The following is an 18,017-nucleotide window of genomic DNA, read 5'->3' as shown; positions in this document are numbered from 1 at the left end:
CGCAACGACACCAACATACAAGGCGGAAATATTGGCAAAAGACTTTGAGAACATACATAAACAAAATGCCAATATGTCAAACGCAGACCTGGAACAATACGTACACGAGACAATCCAAGACTTCCACAAGGACAAAGACTTACGAATAGACCCTGCCACATTTTCCGAAATAAAAACAATAGTTAAAAAATTACCGAAGAGGAAAGCACCAGGACCGGACGGACTACAAAACATAACATTTAAACAATAGACTCAGAGTCACAAAACATATTAATACGAAAATTGGACAGGCTTACGGGATGTTTAATCAACCGAGACCTCTTTTGAACCACAACAGCCCGCTAAGCTTGAAGAACAAGCGGACACTCTGCTTAGCACTTATAAGACCGTTACTGACATACGCCGCTCCAGCATGGAAAGCAAAGACTAAGACCAACTTACGGAGGCTACAGACATTACAAAATAAGTTTTTACAAAAAATAAGACACTACGACTAGTACTTAACAAATAAAGAAACCCCCGGTATAGGCATTACTACTCTACAAAATACATACATGAACAGACTGACGTACCGACAATACTCGACCATATAAAAAAGCTCACCAAAATTTTTTATTAAAAATGTGGGGATCACCCTAATGCCAATATTGCGGGCCTCGGGCAGTTTACTAGGGACGTAGTTTGGTATGCCAAACACGCCATGCCGAACTATATATTGATCGAACCATAGCGGCTAAATAAGGAGCATGTTGTTTGTGACTCTTCTCTCTTAAGGGTAGTTAACAAAAAATATAATTATTAATACATTGAAAAGATGTATTTTTTTTAGAAAAAGTTTTTTTTAGTACACACATACAAGCATATTGTATACACATTGTAATCAATATTCATTATATATATTTAAATCATATATGTTATATAAAGTACCCACGGGTAGACAAATATGTACAAAAAAACAACAATGTAAAATGTATTCTAAACTAGTTGGCATTGCTATTTTGCCTTGAGGCAAGTTACATGAACTTCCTCAAGGTTACAGCTTAAGTTACATGTTAACATGATATGTTAAAATAATCGACTTAATCAAAAAAATAAATTAATTTATTCAGAGTATTTTTTAAAACCAAATTCTCACAAATCAATAATTTTTATAATTAAACAAGTTTCCGTAGGACTTTAATGGTTTAGTATGTTCATTAAGACCAAGTATTCTATCGTTACACCAAGTAAATCGTCTAATTTTAATTTTAACAAACGTCAAAAAAACTACTCGTTTTCTCAAACTTTGACGATTTTTTAAAATTAAACTACTTGTCGTAAGGACGTAATATTTCAGTAAGTTCTTTAAGACCATGATATATATTGCTAAAAAAAGTTCCATAGAAAACGGCTTAATTTTTTTTTCAACAGTTATTTACAAGAAAACGTCTCGGTAGATTTTCACCTAAAACTAATCAGTATCATTCCCAACTAATATCTTTCAAACAGTTTTCGATTTGTGAAAATTGATTCGGTAGTATGAGCTTAATTGTGGTCGAAAATTTGAAAGAAACGACTCGGCCGATCGTCGCACAAAACTGACAATCGATAGTCGTCATTGAGATACATCAACTGTCGATGAAAACGTCGATGAAAGGTATAATTTGGCAAGTGCCAAAAAAGCAATACTAATTTTTGCAAATTTTGACAAATTTTTAAAGCTAAACGAGTTGTCGTCATATTTTAGTATGATCTAAAAGCCTATGGTATCTACCGTCAAAAAAATAATAATAAAAATCTTCGGAAATTTTTTTCAACACTTTATCACAAGAAAACGGCCCGGCCGATCTTTACCAAAAACTAGTCAGTATCTTTCCCAAACAATATCTTTTGAACGGTTTTTAAGTTTTCAAAATCGATTCAGAATTGCGGGCTAAAACGTGAACAAAAAAATTTTCACTTTTTTGCTATTTACAAAGAAACGGCTTGGTTGATCGTCGCGTAAAATGGATTAACGCTAGTACTGATTGAGATACATCGAATGGCTTTTAAATTTTTGAAATCGATCTAGCTGTTTTTGAGAAAACGTCGATTTACGGCAAAAAATCTGTGAACACACACACACACATACACACAAACTTTTCTTTTCGGATATTTCGAAGCGCCGTGTGTGAGAAAAATATGATTTGCCAAAAAAGAGTGCTACAACGCCAGAAAATGCATTTTCATATTAACATTTAAAAAATGTTGATGTTTTGAGTTTCAAGTATCACTTGCGGCCTGTTTAATAACGTTTTTGTGTAAAAATTGTGGCAGCGGTTGGATGCAGATTTACCATGATGTTATTACATAACATCTAAAATTCTTTAAAAGTATTATAGACGACAACATTTTAAAACAATATTCGAAAAACATAATGGAAATGCAGTCCGAAATGGGACAGGTAATTACGCAAACGCCGACACAATCCGTGAACGCATATCTGATTGGCGGAATTGTAGCATTTCTCATCGCTTGCATAATGTTTTTCGCGCTTATGTCCTACATACGTCCACAAAGCCAAAATATGGATTCCCACAAGTTGCGAAATTTGAGCGTTTGATCGACGTTTTCAATAGTGCATTTTCCATCAATATTTAGAGCAATAGAATAATTGTAACTAATTTCTGTTGTAACATTTTGCTGTATAATCAAAACTCATTTTTGAAATTAAATATCTGAATAATTATGCTATTGTATATCACACTTACAAAATAATGTTGTTGAACTTTGAAAATCACATGTGCAGCAGAATGTTATAGCAAAATTAGAAGTATAATTTACACACTACAAATATTACAAAATCTTATTATTTTTTTATTATTTTTTTATTTTTTTTTTGTTGGACAATAGTTTCCAATATTATTATCAATATCAAATTTTATAAATGGCATTAAACAAGTGATTCTACTTGATAAAATTAGCTTAAGTAAAACATTATTATTGTATTTTATTAGAATTATAATTATTAGCATAAGAAATGTCTTACTATTGTTTTAATTTCCTTTCCTTCCCCTCAAAGCAATTATTATCAGAAATAGCAATATCAGATTAATAAATTAAGTTTAATTAAAGCCATTGCTATTATCGAATTTTAGTTTCAAATTATATCAGTAAGAAGACAATGGCAAACTGTTTCATCAATATTATTTTGTTAAGTTTGATATATTAATAGAAAAATCAAAAATATGTCATTATTATTATATTTTGCTACTGTATTATGATATTTTTTTTAGTATTTATCGAGGACCATAAATTTTTTTAAGAGGGGAAGAACATCAAAAATTTTGTAATTTTTAATTGGAGGACCAAGAATATCCTTTAGGGGTGGCGTGTTATGTAATAACATGAATTATACGTGCTCTACACTATACATTCAAAGTCCAAGAGCATTGCAAGGGCAGAGAAGTTTTCCAGAACGCGCCACTTTCGGGATATTCTCACGTACTCTTAGCAATAAATAGAGTAAGATTTCATATTGTAACTTAGAGTATGTCTTAGCACGAATCTATGCTAGTTTGTGATGTGAAGTTATTAAAGATTAAATAAAGTTATAGTCCAAATTAGATTCAGTGTTTGTATTCTACTTTGCGTAAAGACATCTTTCAGCCTATACCAATATAAAGTGCTCACGGTTCTGAGGAGACTCATACCAGTGTTGTTATTTTATTATAACTATAAGCTCTGCCCACGACACCAGGAAAAGGTTGGACGGATCTAGCACCCCATTGGAGAGTGGATCAATCTACATTGGGAACCCAACCCAATCCAATCAACACCCCACAACACCTCATATCATTTCAAAATAAAACCACAAACAAAACTAGTTACTACAATTTAATCGTAATTAAATAATATTTACGTAAAACATCCTATTAAACGTAATTGAACATTATCTATCAAAAACGTTTGACATTTGACGTATTAGCCAGCGTCCATTGTTTTATTTAAATTACGCTTCTACAAAAATTACAAATTAAAAATGTAAAGTTTTATGCGATTTTGAAATAATATCTTACCTTTCCGACGTCCTACTGATTAGCACGAATTTTTCAAGACTAAAACTGGCCAAATTGGTTTAGCCGTTTTCGAGTTTTAGCGGATCATTTTATAGAGAGCTACATTTATATATATATATATATATATATATATATATATATATATATTTATATCTTATATATAAAATTCTTCTGCAATGGTGTAGGAAAAGATAATATTCCTAAATGATTATTCGGATTGTGATAAATCTTTCTGAAGATTGTTAAGGGAATTATTTAGACTCAGGAACGGCTGGACCGAATTACTTGAAATTTACAGGGCACACTTAATATATATAAACGCATGGAATGAACTATTATTACTGATCGAATTACTTGAAATTTACAGGGCACACTTAATATATTTAAACGCATGGAATGAACTATTATCAATCGAAAATTTTCAAAACTTCGATTTTTTTATAGCAAAAAACAAAAAAAAAACGCCTAATTTGCAACTTTTATCTCAAATGTCTATCAAAAATCCATTTTTTTTATATTCATTTGATTATAGGTCATTCCGTTCTTTTAAGCCTACAAATTAAAACGCCGTTAATTTTTTTTTTCGGATAAGCCGATCAGCCGGAATCGTGGAGGAAGTGGGAGTTCTTTTTTTCGAGGCGGTGGTGTTCAGAGCGCTGTAACTCTAGTTTGACTGAATATTTTTAGCTGAAATTTTATATTTATACTGTCCAAATATGTGTTAATAAATGATAAAAAACTTGAAGCTCTAAATATTTACTCGTCGTAGAAAAAAAATCCTAAAATATCCCTAAAAAACAGGCCGTCACATAGGAAGACCCCCTTAACATTGAAAACATTTAAGGCGTTGTTTGGCATTGAAAACAAATAAAGGCTGTCATTTGCCAAATATTTTAATTTATTTATGAGCTAAGACATTATTGAAATATAATATACTTATGATTAAAAAAATATAATGTCAACATTATTATTGCTAAAAAGCAGCCGAAAATTTAAATAATATAACATAGAGTCAACATGCGCCTGACAAGTGATGCAGTCTGCGCATGCGTGTGACGATTGTAGACTGTCAGTGATTCAATTTGACAGATTATTATTTTTTTAAGTAATGTAGTCGTGTTTTGATTTACATTACTATATCACAATACAAAAAAATTACTTATTCAAAAAAATATTTTCAAGTTTAATTGTGTCAAAAATTTATGTTTGGCATTGGATACGGAATATTTACTCAAGTCAGTGGAGCCGTTTGGGTCTGAATTTTTTTACTGTTTTCCAATTTGTATGAAATTTTGGAATTAAGTTCATCTTACTCTTAAGCTCAAAATCGAAAATTATTTAGATTCCTTTGTTATTTCCCGGCGGAATGACATTCCTTTTCAATGGTGTAATTGTAATTGTATCTTTTTCAAAATAACGTCGGATATCGCTAAAAGAACTAATTATAAGAGGAAAATGTTTCATAATAATTTTTCAAAAAGCAAATACTTTTCAAGTTACTGGCTACTGAAAACTTGTTAACTTCCCGAAGGAGAAGTATATGTTTTCATCAAAAAATCCGAATTGCTAATTTTATGTTTTCTCGACGTTTCAAGCCATTCTGAATCGAATGAAACCAAATTTGGAAAAAGTATGTGTGTGTGTGTGTGCGTGTATGTGAACAGATTTTTTGCCGTAAATCGACGTTTTCTCGAAAAACGGCTGGACCGATTATCGTTTCTCAGTTTTGCGTGACAATCAGCCGAGCCGTTTCTTTGTAATTTGGAAAAAAGTGTTAAACCTTTCGTCCACATTTAAGCTCATACTACTGAACCGATTTTAAAAAATCAAAAACTGTTCGAAAGATATTAGTTGGGAATGATATTGACTAATTAAAAACTTGGGAACTTTTTTTGGCGATATATATCATGGTCTTATAGAACTTACTGAATAATTACGGCCTTACGACAAGTAGTTTAATTTTAAAAATTCATCAAAGTTTGGGAATATGAGTAGTTTTTTTGACGTTTGTTAAAAATAAAATTAGATGATTTAGTTGATATAACGATAGTGTACTTGGTCTTGAACATAGTAAACCACTAAAGTCCTACGGAAATTGGTTCAATTATAATTATTGATTAATTAAAATTATTGATTTTTGAAAATTTGCTTTTAGAAAATACTCCGAGTTAACGTGTTCGTTCGTTCGTTTGCAATGATGTGTAATAAATCCACTCGGAATTAATTTATTTTTTATTGATTAAGTCGATTATTTACACATATCGGGAAGTTCATGTAACTTGCCTCAAGGCTAAATACCAAACCAACTAGTTTTATTTTGCGTTTTTTATCGATTATGCAAATATTTCCAAAAATGTACATTTTAGCGAAAATCATGTAATGAACAAAATTATAACAATTAAAATTTTAATAAATCGGGGTTTTACGTGTCCTAGAAACAATGTTAAGATAAACATGAGAAAGCATTGTCGTTTTTTATTTTGTTTGAAAGTTAATTGTTGTATTAGAAGCCGTCTAGCGGCGATGTGTTACATTTTATATATTCATACATGGGGTTTTATAGTGCTCAAAATAAGCTTCAAAATGAGTACTGTCAAGGATCTGTTACTTTTTTCATTTAAATAAAATAATTTTATGAGTGTCACTTTTCTGCTATTTTCAAAGAAACGGCTTGGCTGATGTCGCGTAAAATTGATTAACGCTAGTCCTTATTGAGATATATCGAATGGTTTTTAAATTTTTGAAATCGGTCCAGCAGTTTTTGAGAAAACGTCGATTTACGGCAAAAAATCTGTGCGTGCACACGCACACACACACACACATACTTTTTCCAAATTTGGCCTCTTTCGATTCAGAATGGCTTGAAACGCCGAGAAAACATAAAATTAGCGAATCGGATTTTTTGATGAAAACATAAACTTCTCCTTCGGGAAGTTAATACTTTTAATCACTCATAAACTAATTTACTTCTTAATGATTAAGTCGATTATTTACACATATGGGGAAGTTCATGTAACTTGCCTCAAAGCTAAATACCAATACCAACTAGTTTAACATCACAAATGGTAAAAAACACTGATAAACATGATAACTTAACAAGTTGTCGAAACTATGTATTTACTGTTCGAAGTTTGAGATAGAAATGTCACATTTTTCCTTAAAGCAGTTTTTAGCATGTGTTCAAATTTTACGGGAAATTTAAAAAGCGATGGGATCTTGTATTTGTCAAGAATATTTGACACGCTATTAAGGAACCATGTGTTAGTTTTGTTCAGGGCCGTATTGTCAAAACGTTTGTTTATGACTTTGTCGTTTTGTAATTGTAAAAACAACGCCTCAACAAATCTTTTTTTAATTAGGTTCTTTTTAAAATGTAAAATTCTAGAGTTGAAAAAATCTATATTATGGTTTAATTTAATATGATCAGTTAACATCGTTTTATAATGCTTAGGATTTTTTGAGTTATTTTTATGTTAATAAAGGCATTTACTCAGGTTTTGGCTAGTTTCTCCGATATAAAAAAGTTCGTAATTAGAGCAATTAATCGGATATACCAGGTTTCTGAGGCGGTCAGATTTAAACTTAGATTAAATTTGTGTAAAGATTGAACTAATGGTTGTTTCGCAATTACATACCAGCAAAATGCCACATTGTTAAAACTGTGTATTTCACAAAAAATATAAATCTTTTACGTACGGTAGGCAAATGACACCAACATATGCCTAAACGGTTTTTATGGTCGGTGAGGTCATTTTGTTTGTAGAAAATGTACTTGCGTCTGTTATTCATGACTAAGTTAATTATGTTTGTAGGATACGAGTTATTTTTTAGTGTGCTTATTACCAGGTCAATGTTAGTGTCCCAGAAATTTTTATCAGATAATAGTATGGCGTGATCTGCTAAATTTATTATTGTTGCTATTTTAATTTTAAGAAGATGGTATGAGTGGTAATTTATGTATCGTCCGAAGCTTGTTGGTTTCTGGTACCAGTTAGTTATTTTTATCGGAACCATTTGTACGTATTAGTCTAAAGTCTAGAAAGCTAATCGAATTAATTTTTTATGTAATATGGGGACTGTTTTGTGATTGTTGTCTTGATGTTACTAATGTACTTGTATAATTTGTATAGTGTGGAGTTTATGTCTGAAACGATCGGTCTATAAGATAGGTTTGTTTTGTGTATTTTAGGAAGGCCGTATAATCTTGGAAAATATGATTGTAATTTTTTTAGGTTTGTCGCTGTATCTTTTGTGATTTGTTTATTAGTAACTAATTTGTCTACAAGTTTATGACAGGAGCAGTTAATGTGTTCGGTTGGGCCGTTATTTATGATCGTATAGATACTGGTGTCCGAAAGTGATTCTGTACTTTTTTGTAAATAGTCCTCTTTGTCAAGTATAACTGTAAAGTTTCCTTCATCTGCTCTGGTCACAATGATTTCAGGATTGTTTTTTAAAAATGATTTACAGCTTTTGAGATCTCTAAGAATATCGGTATTATTCGAATTTTTCATATTGAAAGAATTGATATACGAAAAATTTTTTTTGCAAAAAAGAGTTCTGGTATTTGATTTCAGTTTAGGGTCTTTAATTGGTCGTAAACCATTTTATAAGTTAGAGAGTTATTTAATAAAATTAAAATTGTTAGGAGAATTGGGAACGGCAAAATTTGGGCCTAATGCAAAAATGTATCAAAGTCTATCTTGGATCTCAAGGGATGAGAAGTTTCTCAGCCATTTGCTGATGACGTTTTCATCTAAAGTTATTTTACTATGTTCTATTTTGTAATAATTTGTTAAATTTATTTTTGTAAAATTGTTTTAGGTTTATAGAATGCTTATTGTTTTTAATATTTTCGACGTGCAGAAAATTGTTAACAATTTCGGACTCAACTGTACGAAACAACCAATTGGTAATTTTTGCGATGGTATTCCTGAAGTTATGTATATTTTTAATGCGACTTACTATCGTTAAAGAAAGAAATTTTAAGCTAAGTTTTTCTACTGTCACTTATTAGAAATAGGTTTGAATTTTGTTACATTGAATTTGTAAAAGTTTGGTATTATTTTCGACATCTTAATAAGAAGACATGTTTATTAGTGATTACAATGATTTTGGAATTTAATTTAGAATCTCTTTTAAATTTTGAGGGTATATAGACTCCGTAGTTGCGCCTGATCAATTCATAAAACGATTGGTCATCAAGTGTATTAAAGGTTTCTTGTCTGTGTTTGTATTTGAGGGACTAATGGTTTGATATGACGATGTGGATCCATGATTCGTAGAGTATATTGTAGGTTTTTAAGAAAATTACATGATAACTAGTGTCTTAAATAAACTTTTAAAAAACTCTCATACTATTTTTATTGATGTAACGCCCGACTATTCAACTCAAATTAAACATATATATCAACATTAAATTCTAAGCTATTCAAAAATATCATTCCTGGGCTGAAAAAAAATTATTGATTTAATAATATAACTAAACATATTTTTTATTACCGTTATGTAGAGGACATTATCACTTGCATCCCTAGTGATCATGTCACTATGATAATTGGTCAATTTAATAACGTCAATAAAAAATTAAAATTTACAGTTGAATTGGAGACAATGAACTCGATAAATTTCTTAGACTTAAAACTTATACGTACCACTGATAACAAACTAATAACAAATTGGTACCAAAAACTAACTAACTCTGGACGCTACCTTGATTATTTTCTTATCATCCACTCAAAATGAAAATATGTATTATAATAAATCTAACTGACCACGCAATACTTCTATTGGACAAAACATTTTGAGACAACAGCATCAATTTAATTACAAACATTCTAATAGATAACTCCTATCCTTTAAAACTTATAAACCTCGTAACCAGTAACAGACGAAAGACCCTTCTGATTAAAATGGACAATTCCACAGTACATAACGATTTAACTGACTCAGAAACTCATTCTGGTGTAATATGTTTGCCATATATTAAAGAATTGTATGTTCCTTGGAAAAAACTTTTTTATAAATCTGGACTTCGACTTGTAAACAATTTTAGTACAACGACTAGTACTATTTTTACCAAAACAAAAACTCCTTTTAAGATTGTAATTTAATTCACATAGGAGAAACAAGCCAGAACCTAATTAAACGTTTACAGCAACATAAAAACAATTAAAAAATCCGAGACAATTTAAAACAATGTTTGCTGAGCATATTTACACTTTAAAATACAATATGGACTTTTCTAACCCGACTGTACTACTATTCAAACAAAATTTATTCGAACGAAGAATTATAGAAGGATCTTTTTTAACTATTTATAACAATGAAACAATAAATAAACGGAATCAACTTAACACTCTGTGCGACATAAATCTCTTTTTATTTAGATAGTATTTCCAAATTTCGCACAAAACAATAAAACCGTCGGACAAAGGATTTGCAAAGTCTTTTCTCCATTACATCTTCAACCAGTCTACGAACAACACACTATCTTGTGTAATTACAAGTTTAAGGTTTATAATACATAGTGTAGTGTTTAATACCATGGATTATTAAAATCTTTCTATTTAGCACTAAGATTAACTAATTGTAAGTACTATTTACTCTTTTTATTTTTTCTTTTTGCTCCAATTCAGTTGTTTTAGTATTCAAGTTTATATTTAGTTTCCACTGAATGAAGGCTAAAATTATAGCCGAAACGTATGGATTTAAAATAAATTTTTGAAAGAAATTCATGTTTTTTATTGATGTCATGCCCGATTACTAGACTTTTTTAATACATATGTCAACATCAAATTCAGAATCAAACAATATATATATATATATATATATATATAATATATATATATATATATATATATATATATATATATATATATATATATATATATGGCGGAATGAATTATGTCAGTTGAATGACGCCAATGTGATGACTAAACACACAGCATACTTTGGGCTCCGTTGATGCGAATATCGCATCTAGCAAGCTATAGTAGATTATTGTTTTTTCATGATCGAAAAATGATGTCTCGCGGTTTTAATGATCGATAAATTGTCGGGATAAAAATTGATATTAAAATTTATATAATATCAGTTCCTTTATAAATTGAGTTATCAATAAACTCACATTATCAACGAGTCTACATCAATTAATTGCGGTTTCATTTCAAGATATAATTAATTAATACTAAATGTCCCACTAGCGCCATAACTGGTGACTCCGTACGTGAGAAGTGAAATTGTTAAGCAAGAGACATACACAACGCCCTAGTATCCATAATTGGTGACGTCGGACGGTGAAAGAAAAGCACGTGTCAGCTACAAATAAATTAACAAAGGTAAATTATACCAATTTTTTCAAAGATGTCGACTCGATCTACTTTCATCAATGATGAAACAGCGCTCAACAGATCTCTGATCGATCTGGATCACGAAGTGATCTTTAACACGAGCAGTCCGCGTGTTTCTGAACATGATAGTTATGCTGAGCGACGATATTAAGTACGCGACAGTACTTAAAGCCCTAGACTTTGAAACACTGCTCCTCATTCAAGATGCCCATAAATTCGCCAATGGTCATGCCAAGGAAGAGCTAGTTTTGTTTGCAGCAAACTCTAGCAGAATATCCACGTATGGCAAGAGAACTTTGGAGCTGGATCTATCACTACGCAGAAGCTTTAACTGGCAGTTTGTTGTTGCCGATGTAGCCACAGCCATTATAGGAGCCGATTTCCTAAGCAACTACAATCTATTAATAGACTTGAAGGGCAGAAGATTGATTGATTCGACCACAGGCCTTACCTCTGATGGAAAGGTACCCAAGGCACAGCAATTCAACATCTCCACTGTCAACCCGGCAGAGCCTTTCAAGGAATTACTGGCACAATACATTGCAATAACAAAGCCGCAGGTAACTACCAATATTAAATCGTCTCATTTTTCCCACAGGATAACCACAACAGGTTCACCATTAGGTTCCAGATTCAGGAAGATCTTCGGAGAAAAGGCTGTTGCAGCCAGGTCCAAGATACAACATCTCCTGAATAGGGGCACTTTGAGGCCTTCCAACAGTCCATGGGCAAGCCCTATTCACATGGTTCCCAAAAAGAATGGCACATTCAGAATGTGTGGAGATTATAGGAGGCTGAACGCAAACACGCTGCCCGACAGGTATCCTCCACCCTTAATACAAGATGTGTTTAATACTTTGCATCAGAAAGCGGTATGCTCTACAATAGATCTAGAAAAAGCCTACCACCAAGTACCCATGCATGAAGAGGATACCAAAAAGACTGCAATTATTACACCATGGGGACTCTTCGAATATCTACGTATGCCATTTGGTCTCAAAAACGCCGCACAGACATTCCAGAGGTTTATCAATCACATCTTCCAAGATTTTAATTTTGTTTTTATTTATATAGACGACATCCTGGTAATGTCGACTGGTATGAATGAGCACCGTCGTCATCTTCAAATGGTTTTTAAGAGGCTACAGGAATATTCACTTACAATCAACTTAAAGAAATGCGTCTTTGGTAAAGATAAAGTAAACTTCCTCGGTTACAAACTGTGTGCAGCAGGATATTCTTCTTCACCTGACCGAGTTGAGAAAATCGTTAATTATCCAAAACCTTCGACAGTGATTGAACTCCAAAGATTTTCGGGCATGGCAAATTATTATCGTAAGTCAATACCCAAGGCAGCAAATATACAATCACCCTTAAGCAATTACTTACGAAGTTCAGTAAAAAATGACAAAATTCCAATTTTTTGGAACCCAGAATCTCTTAAGGCTTTTGATGACATAAAGAAAGCACTTGCAAACGCTGCATTACTCCCCTACCCAGCTGTTTCAACAAACATCTGCTTAGTAACTGACGCATCTACAACAGCCATTGGAGCAACTCTGGAGCAGAAAGAAGATGGTGCATGTCACCCTATAGGTTTCTATTCCAGAAAGCTCACATCTACTGAACAGCGATATTCAACTTATGATCGCGAGCTACTAGCCATCTTTGCGGCTTTAAAGTATTTTGAATATCTGCTAAAAGGAAGACACTTTGTAATCAAGACAGACCACAAGCCAATCACACATGCATTTCAACAGAGATTTGAGAAAGCATCAGATCGTCAGCGACGGCAGCTTGAATACATTTCACAGTTTTCCACTGATATCATTTATGTGAAGGGTGAACAGAACATGGTTGCTGATGCCTTGTCCAGGATTAAATCAATTCAAATGCCTTCAAAGTTAACTGCTGAGGAAATTTTGAAAGAGCAGATCAAGGACGTTGAAATGCAGACTTTATTAAGTGGCAATACTTCTCTGAATCTACAAAAATTAACATTAGACAGCTATCCGCAACACGCAAGATAATTTTGTGAAGCCCTACCTTCCGCAAAGTCTTCGCAAAATTGCTTTTGACATTGTACATGGAAATGCACACCCAAGCATCAGGATTACTTCAAGGGAGTTGCGAAGAAGGTATGTGTGGCCTGGGATTGGTAAAGGCGTCACCATGTGGGCAATGCATTCCTTGCCAAAAATCCAAAATACACAAACATAACCACCTCACTCATATCCATATTCCTATTCCTGAAAACAGATTTTCCCATATTCACATCGACATAATTAAATCGACATTATTAGTTAATATATTAATGGATATCCTTCTTGCCTTACAATCATTGACAGATTCACAAGGTGGCCAGAAGCTATTCTTCTAAAGGACATTTCTTCAGACACTATTGTTCAAGCCCTATTTTCAAACTGGATATCAAGACCAAGGATGCCAGTTTGAATCAGCTATATTCAAATCATTAATTGATGCAATAGGTGCTAAAAAAATACGGACAACGGCATATCACCCTCAGTCCAATGGTCTGGTTGAACGCTGGCATAGAACCCTAAAAGCAGCTTTAATGTGCTCTCCTGAGCCCTGGATCAAAGTATTACCTGTAGTCTTACTAGGTTTACGTGCTTCATACAAAGCAGATCTTAAAGCATCTCCTGCTGAGATGGTTTATGGAACCACTTTAAGACTACCAGGCGATTTTTTACATCTGAAGAACTGTCATCCGATCCACAAGCATTTGTGGACTGTCATAAAAAAATAATGCGCGATATAAAGCCTTCAGCCACACCTCATCATAATAAAGCCAATATGTTTGTACTCAAGGACATGGATACATGCACTCATGTATTTGTCAGGTCAGATCATATTCGAAAACCACTTGACCCTCCATATAGTGGACCATATAATATCATAGAAAGAATTTCAGACAAAGTGCACAAAATTTCTATGGATGGTACTAATAAGAACATATCGGTTGACAGATTGAAACCAGCATATACAGTTAAAACAGATAATAGTCAACCAAGCACATCACAAGAATGCAAACCACATCACTTGGAGTTAACTATGGATCCTCCAAGAAAGATTAAGACTAAAAAAGTCTCTTTCAAATTATGAATGTATTTATTTATTACGGATACTTCATTTTCTTTTGAAGGGGAGTGATATGGCGGAATGAATTATGTTTCATGACAGATGTCAGTTGAATGACGCTAATGTGACGACTAAACACACAGCATACTTTGGGCTACGCTGATGCGAATCTCGCATCTAGGAAGCTATAGTAGATTATTGTTTTTTTATGATCGAAAAATAGTATCGGTTTTTGATCAACGATATATTGTCGGACTAAAAATTCATATCTAAATTTATATATTTATTGTAAATTGAGTTATCAATAAACTTACATTATCAACGAGTCTACATCAGTTAATTGCGGTTTCATTTCAAGATATAATTAATTAGTAATAAATGGCCCACTAGCGCCATATATATATATATATATATATATATATATATATATCTTATATATAAAATTCTTCTGTAACAATGTAAGTTTCATCAATCCTCCTAAACTATAATTCGGATTTACATGAATCTTCCTGAAGTTTGTTCGGGAAATTTTCTAGAATGTTTTGATTCATAGAAATATAGTTAGATTGTAGAATTAAATAGAAAAAATTACAAAAAACCGCTTATCATTGTTTGCCCTTGAAAATATTTGAAGCTTAGTTTGACATTAAAAACAATTGAAGACTGTCATTTGCCAAACATTTCTATTCGCTTATAGGCTAAGGCAATATTAAAATATAATAAATTCATGATTATGAATAAGGAAAATGTAATGTCTACATTATTGATGCCGAAAAGCAGCTGAGATGTGCCAAAAATTAAACAAATATAAGATGCAAATAATATAACAAGCATCTGACAGTGTGCGCATGCGTCTGACGCGCACGGCGAATCGTGTTCTCAACGTGCGCGTGGTTTGCTTTTGCTTGCAATAATTTTGTTTGCGCACTTTGCGAACAGATTCGCCGCACGAATTCGTGCAAAGGAGACAAGCCATAAGTGATTGCGCTCAAAAATATTCAATTTGCAGTCGTTTTGCCTTACTATACTAAGTCACAATACAAAAAAAATTATTTAGAAGTTTCATTGTGTCAAAAATTCATATGTTTGTCATTGGGTACGGAATATTTACTCAATGGAGTGCTTTCGGTCTGAACTTTTTTTACTGTTTTTCGATTCGTTTAGAATTTTGGAATTTTGGAACTAGGTTCATCTTACTCTTACTCTTACTCTTCAGAAGTGAAAACAATTTAGACTCCTTTACCACTTCTCGGATGGATGTCATTTTTTTTCATTGGTGTAATTTTTTTTTTTCAAAATAACGTTGGGTATCGATAAAAGAACTTATTATAAGAGAAAAATGTTTAATATTGTTTTTCAAAAAAGCAAATACTTTTCAAGTTACTGCCTACTGAATATTTGTTTCTTTTTTGCGTTCATCATCATTTTTTGCTAATATCTTCAAAAATATACATTTTAACGAAAATCATGTAATGAACAGAATTATATCAATTAAAATCTTAATAAATCGTTATTTTATAGTGTTTTAGGAACATTATTATGCTAGATATGAAAATGGGTTTTTATAGTGCTCAAAATAAGCTTTAAAATGAGTACTTCTGCGTGTAAAATGAGTAAACTATCATGCAAATAAAAGACGCATATAATATTTTTTCATTTAAATCAAATAGTTTTGCAGTGCCATTTCCACCAAATTTAAAAATAATCGTATTCCATCTAGAATTAACTTGGTTTAAGAGATCTTGATGGATTCTAGAAAATACCACAACTTTAGTACATACGATTTTCTCATTATAATATCTATGAAAGAATACGTATAAATGTATATATATATATATATATATATATATATATATATATATATATATATATGAAAATTCGAGGTATTTTTCTGACTAATTTTTGTTGTTTATCATTTTTCCATTACACAAATATTGATAGAGGTATTAATTAAGGAGTGCGCGGCTGTCCAACCAGAGTTCTTTCGAGCCCTTTAACCCTTCGCCGTTTCACAATAAGAGAAGTTACTGTAAAATTTATGATAGAGAAAGTTGTAGCTCATTTAATCACCTTTGAAATAGTGTATTACAAGTTCTGATAAAATCAGAATTAAAAGAGTAATAATCTAATTATTGCTGTGGATGGTGACGGAGTGCAAATTGTTAAAAACATTGAACAAGATAAAGATTATTTCCAAAATATCAAGTAAATTGGAGCACAGTAAAAAAATTCACAGAGCAATAATTTTATTGATCGTAAGTTGAATAGAGCACATGTGAACAGGATTTGACAAATTAATTTACTTCAAATATAAACTTAAGCAATAATGTATATTGATTTTTTGGAGAAAAAAGTGTAATTTAGATATTAAAATTACTAAAAGCCAGTTAAAATATGGTACGAAATTATAAAAATTATAGGCAACATTATTGATGCAATTATTTTGGGTAGAAAAATAAAAGGTGATATTGCACCTTTGCCGCGAATGCTATATAATAATTCTTTCTGAATTTGTTGTACTTTTTAAAAGATTTCAATTTTCAACACGTGTATCTTGTATATGCTATGGCTATAAATCACAAAGGCAGACGATCAGTTTTAGTGTGATAAATTTGGAAAATCAATGTTTTAGTCGTGAATAAACAAAAAATCATCCATTTATACATCCACATCTACAGGTATGACTAAAAATACTATATAACCCTTAAATGCAATAAAATAAATTGAGCTATTGGAAATAAATTTGTTCTATAAATCGCAGTGTATAATTTTTAATATACAATTTTATTGAACACTTTTTAATATTTGTTAAATGAATAATTAAAATGTTAACTGTGGGAATTGAGAACAATCATTTTATTTGAAACAGTGCTCCATCCAACATCACTCATATATTGGTGTAAATAGTAATTAAAAAAACAGTAATTATTATTTTTAACTAAGCAGTAAATATTAGTATAAAATATTGAAAAATTGTAGATGTGGGTACAGAACAACGTCTGTCGGGTCAGCTAGTATATATATATATATATATATATATATATATATATATATATTCTTCTGTAACAATGTATGACTGGTTAATCTTCTTAAACTATTATTCGGATTTTTATAAATCCTTGTGAAGATTGTTAAAGAAATTTTCTAGGATTTTTTGATTAAAAGAAATATAGTTAGATTGTAGAAAAAAATAGAAAAAATTACGAAAAACAGCATATCATTGTTTGACCTTGATAATATTTAAGGCATAGTTTGACATTAAAAACAAATGAAGACTGTCATTTGCCAAATATTTCTATTCACTTATAGGCTAAGACAATATTAAAATATAATACATACATGATCATAAATAAGGAAAATGTAATGTCTACATTATTATTGCCGAAAAGCTGCTGAGGTGTTGTAAAGAGAGTTCAGCAAGAGCAGTGAGATAGCGATCCCATGGGTGTACGAAAAATTTGTGAATTGAATTCAGAATAGGTATTCGCGACTATGAATTTAATGAACTCTCGGAACCAATGGAGAG

Source organism: Ctenocephalides felis, unplaced genomic scaffold (genome assembly GCF_003426905.1).
Source record: "Ctenocephalides felis isolate EL2017-DRISC unplaced genomic scaffold, ASM342690v1 CF-g0.4_SCAFFOLD_01492, whole genome shotgun sequence".
Lineage (NCBI taxonomy): Eukaryota > Metazoa > Arthropoda > Insecta > Siphonaptera > Pulicidae > Ctenocephalides > Ctenocephalides felis.
The sequence above is the reverse complement of the archived record's forward strand: the minus strand, read 5'-3'. Positions refer to the sequence as shown.